At 35.9% G+C, this 5,760-nt stretch overlaps 1 protein-coding gene and 1 pseudogene across 1 annotated transcript in view; both read right to left on the bottom strand.

Moving 5' to 3' along the window:
• Positions 1 to 5,760, bottom strand: part of Rb1 (RB transcriptional corepressor 1) — a 205,735-nt gene that overhangs the window by 148,373 nt on the left and 51,602 nt on the right. The window lies entirely within an intron of this gene.
• Positions 5,234 to 5,760, bottom strand: part of LOC101568269 — a 35,218-nt pseudogene continuing 34,691 nt past the window's right edge.

Below are 5,760 nucleotides of genomic sequence, written 5' to 3'. Positions count from 1 at the left end.
ATCAGGTGGCTGAGTGTGTCTGGAATAAAGTATACTACAAAGCTACTGTGATTAAAATGGCATGAGACTTATAAAGAACCAGACTCAAGAATCAGTGGAATAGAATAGAAGATACAGAAACAGGTCAAAATGAATAGATTATTGAAAAAATGAAATAGAAATATGTGCTCTTTGACATTGTATAAATGTGCCTATACTGCCCTATTTCTACTTTGCTGTCAATGTTATTAGTATTTTATAGTGGAATTATGTATAGTTTTGAACAAGTTTTTTCTTTACAATAGAGCTAAATTCTTTCAAAAAAAATAAAAATAAAAAAAACAAAAACAGTAACACAATATATCGAAATGTGTAGGCTACAGCTAGTAGTGCTTAAAGAAAAATTTATAACTTTTTTCTTTTTCTTTTTTTTTTTTTTTTTTGTATTTTAGGGAAGGGTTACAGGGTGTTCAGGGTCTCACTACTCGATTGGACTCACAGTGATCCATCTGTTTACAGCCTCCCAAGAGCTGGGATTACAGGCATGTACCACCACACCCAGTCTCAATTGGCATCTCAGCAGGCCCCAGGGGTGGGGCCAGCATGGCAGGCCCGGGGATTGAACCCCTGGCCCCTGTGCCTGCTTGCAGGCGCTTTAATCTGCTGAGCTATTTGGCTAGCCCTGAAAAATTTATAACATTAAATGCTTGTGGTAAAAAAGAATAAAATGTTCCAATTAAGAACATATATTTCTGGACCAGCCAGACAGCTCAGTGGATTAAAGCACCTGCTTACGCAGACTGAGGGACTGGGGTTCGATCCTGGGTGTGCCATGCCAGCCCTGCCCCTGGGGTATGCTGAAACAGCAAATGAGACTGGGCATGGTGGCAGGTGTCTATAATCCCAGTGTTTAGGAGGCTGAAAATTTGAGCATCACTGTAAGTGCGATCTGTGCAGTGTGTCCCTGTAGACCCTGTACTAAACAAATTGAAAAAAAAAAAAAAAGGAAAAACCTAGCCAGGTTGATCAAGAAAAATAAGAAGGCACAAATTACCAGTACTAACAGGAATATGTCTATCCTGTAGCTATCAGAAAGATAAATAGGGAAGAATACGAAAACTTTCTTACTTATACACCATCAATTAATGATATAACTGGTATCTATAAGCCACTTCATCCAACAGTGGAATATAAATTCACCTCAAGTTTACATGAAATATTCACTGACACAGACCGTATTCTGAGCCACAAAATATACCTTAACAGATCCAAAAGAAACAAATCATACAATGTATGGTCTCAGACCACAGTAGAATTAAACTATAAATCAAGTACTGAAAGATACCTGGAAAATGCTAAAATATTTCTAAACAGAACACGGATCAAAGAAGACATCTGAAGAGAAGTTACAAATTTGAACTAAATGAAAATATAATACATTGGATTTGTGAAATACAGCAAAATGAGTGCAAGAAGAGAAATATACATCACCGAACACATATTTTTAAAAAGCAGAAAAATCTACAATCAATAATCTAAGCTTCTACATTAGGATACCCAAAAATAATTAAATTTACATTAAGCAGAATACAAGAAATAACAGTACAGAGCTTAAATAAACACAATTAAAAGCAATAAGTTGAAAAACTTAATGAAACCAAGAGATGGTTCTTCAAAAAGATTAATACAATCAATGTGTCTAGCCAGAATAAGGAAAAAACAGAATAAATTACTAATATCAGAAATGAAACAGAGTATGTCATCATAGAACCCTTTGACCCAAAAAGAATAATAAAAGAATACTTTGAACAATTTTATGCCACATGTTAATTAAGTAGGTGAAATGGTCAATTCCATGAAAGACATAATCTTCCAAAACTCACCCAAGAAAAAAAGCACAATGTGATAAACCTATTATCTATAGACAATATAATCAGTAATTGGGAAACACCGAGGCCAGATGGGTTTATAAATGAGATCTACTAAACATTTAAGGAATAAATTATACTGACCTTAACATCCTCTCCCAGAAGACAGAACCAGGAGGAATACTAATTCATTCTATGAAGACAAAATTATACTAACACTGAAACTAGACAGAAATACTAGAAGCAAGAATAAATAAACAAAACACTGCAAGCCAATGCCACAATAAAATATTAACAAACTAAATCCAGCAACATAAAAAAAATAAGTGCAGTGTGTAAGGCCTGCTTGCTTGCAAGATTTAGTCTTCAAATCACACAATCCATAGCACCAACGTTCAAAAAGGAAACTCACATGGTCATATCATTATCTAAGGGAAAAAAAAATCACTTGACAAAAACCATTTGTGATTTTTTTAAACTCCCTGCAAGTTACAGATCAAGGGGAATGTTCTTAATTTGATAAAGAACACTTACAAAAAAAAACTACAGCTGACATCATACTTATTGATAATAAACTAGAAGCTTTCCTACTAAGATCAAGAAAAAGGCAGAGATATCATGTCATCACACCTTCTCAACATCATACCAGAAACTATAAACAATACTTTAAAACAAAAAGAAAAAAGTTATAGAGTGGGAAGAAAACTGTCTTTATTTGAAGATGTATCACTATTTATATAGAAAATCCATTCATGAAAGCCAATAGTTTAAAAAACTATAGGAATAAGCAATTATAACAAGCTTGCAGGAGACAATATACAAAATTGCTTTTCTATATGCCAAAAATGAGCAAATGGAATCTGAAATAAAAGCACATTACTGTTTACATTAGCATCCAAAAAACTGAAACACAACACAAATCTAACAATATGTGTACAAGATAAATATGCAGAAAACTATGAAACACTAATGAAGGAAAAGCATTAAGTGGAGAAATACCTCACATCCATAGATAGGAAGATTCAGTATTTTCAAGATCTTAAGTCTCTTGACATTAGTATGCTGATCTACAGATTCAACATAATCCTGATCAAAATCAAAGCAACTTATTTTGGACATAGAAACAAAATTTTTTTAACAAATGATTCTAAAGTTTACAAAGAAAAGCATCAGAACAGCCAAAACAATATTAAAGAAAAAACATGGCAGCAGGAAAGGACAGAGCAATCCACTCCTGCAGATTTCTCCATCCTGCTAAGGAAAAGTGATTTCTTATTTGATATAGGCGATTCTTTAGGCAAAAGCAAGATCCTTGAAAAGTATTGACAAACCCTGGAAAGACTGTGAAGGCAGAAGAGCTGTATAAAGTGGTTTCAGACAATCTGAATGGAATTGGAAAGAGAAGGAGCCCAGAGACCCTGAAACTCAACAAAGTCATATTTAACCTAGACCAACTCTATACCAGTGGATTTAACACTCTGGCTGTGGCCACTCGCCAACTCTAAGCCAACTGTGCATTTTGTTTCCCCTTAGTATAGGGCAGCAGAAGTACTGACCAACTGATTGGCCTGATCATATACAAGGCCAACGTCCAGGACGAGAAGGTAAGCCCAGAGTGCTGGTAGCTCCAGGGACAAACAATGAACTGACCAAAAGCCCAACAAAAGCCCACAGCTTATTGTAAACTGCAAAAGCAGCACAGGTTTTACTTCAAAATGACTTCTTATGAAGAAACTAAATGCATCACCCACCATATTGCAAGAGCTTAATCAGAGGACATCTGAGGAAAAGGTAATGTTTAAGTCAAACAACAACTTCACATCAGGGTTTCTGGTTACCGTATCACAGCAACTGGATGAGAGATGACCACAAGAGATAGACACAGAGAAGGTGCTGGCTAGATACAGACACCCTGAAAACTTTAAGCAAAGTCTGAGAAAGGCACTGGGCCCCACACTCAGTGGCTATGCCAGGTTCTGCATGTGTGGCGTTCAGAGGAAGCTGGGTATGAAAATGCTGACAATAAATCCAGTAGTATGCTAAAACCCCATTAACCTTTCTACATCCAGCACAGAGAGTGGTCTGACTGCTTTTCCCATCTACCAACTTGAGATACACCTCGACTTGGATGGGTGCCACAGCCTGGAGTGTATGAATAAAGGTACCCTGGAGAAGAAAGCTATCTCACAAACCCACAAGCCATAAAGGTGGAGAAAACCACAAACTGCTGGACTCCAACACTGCAGACCCTGGGAAGAAACCATTCATTTAAAAATATAAAAGAAAAGAGCCAGCGAGATAGCTCAGCAGACTAAGTGCCTGCTTAGGCAAGTGCAGGGAGCAGGGTTCAATTCCTGACACCACATGTCAAGCCGGCCAAGCCTACTGGGTGTGCAGAGCCAGCCACTGAGACCAGGCGTGGTGGCACACACCTGTAATCCTAATGCTGGGAAGGTTGAAAACATGAGGATCACTATGAGTCCAATCAATGTAGTGAGACCCTGTACCAAAGACATATAAAAAAAGAAATTGGGGGCTGGGGAGATGGCTCAGTGGAATAAGCGCTTCCCTGGCAAGCACAAGGGCCTGAGTTCAATCCCTGGTTCCACCAAAACAAACAAACAAACAAACAAACAAACAAAAAAACCAAACCCAAAAAAAAAAAAAATTGGGGGGCAGAGGGACACCTTTTTCCTTTTTCTTTTCTTTCTTCATGGTTTGGGAGACTTGGAAGTTTTGTCCTTTTTTCTTTCAATCTTTCCTCTTTTTTATTTCTGTCTTTATTTTGCTGTTTCTTTTTTCTTCCTTTTATTTATGTGCCTCCCTATTTCTTCTATTTAACTGTATTAGGGCCAACCAGATAGCTCAGCAGACTAAACGTTTGCTTAGTTTATTTTTATTCTTTAATAACATTTTTATCTCACTTTTGTATTCTATCTTCCACTGCTTAATTTATCAAATCTTATTGCTTGTATTCTCTGACTCTCCATAGCTTCTATCTTTACTAGTATAACCATTAAGCTCTACTAATGTTTAAATAATTAGCTATATGTTATTACTGCTGCATTGTTTTCTATTATTAGGAGAGTACAGTTGTTGTATATAGTATTTACTGTCTGGCAATATTTGGTTTGTATTTATACTATAATTATAGCTCTCTGTTCTATGGTTAGGGTAGTACAGTATTAGTTTTTATGGTATGCCAATGTCCAGTTCAATTTGATACTATTATCATTGCTGATTATGTTGCTATTGATAGAGTGGCTAAGTTTTTCCTATTTTTTCTCTGTATGCCAATATCTGGATTGCCTTCATATTCTTTTTTTTTTTTTTTCAGCAAAATCCAATATTTATTTCTATTATGCTTTATAAACTTCTATAATGCTTTATAAATGGAATTTTCTTCAACTTGTATCCATTTCCCGGGGCTTATGGACCCATTCATACTCTCCATATTTAGAATCAAAGGTTCCTTTCTGAAGAGATCTTAATTTTAAGGTAACACGTGGTCCAAGTTCTTGAATTTCCACTTTCTTTTCACTCCTGAATATGTACCTATGAAATCTGAACAAAATGTAATCCCTCTGATTGTGGAATGTGGCAACCTGCCTTCCAATAAATTGAGGATTATGGGGAAAAGGAGAAGCAAATATACATCCAATTGAATGATCCAATCTTGTTGTAAAGTTATTCAAAATTATTTCAGGACATGTTCTGTTGGGTTCTTATCCCTCTCTTAATTTCTTTTTTTTTCTTTTTTTTCATAATTTTATTGATAAATAGCAATGAGACAGTTTCAAATCAAATCGCTAGGACAGTTTCAATAACTAACACACTGCATACTTTCTTCTTAGTGTTTAATTGCTGTACAAGATGTGGACTTGAGATCCTATTTACAAACACCATTAGAACA

This window comes from Octodon degus, unplaced genomic scaffold (genome assembly GCF_000260255.1).
Source record: "Octodon degus isolate 3935 unplaced genomic scaffold, OctDeg1.0 scaffold00051, whole genome shotgun sequence".
Taxonomy (NCBI): domain Eukaryota; kingdom Metazoa; phylum Chordata; class Mammalia; order Rodentia; family Octodontidae; genus Octodon; species Octodon degus.
This window is presented reverse-complemented; position numbering and strand designations above follow the sequence as displayed.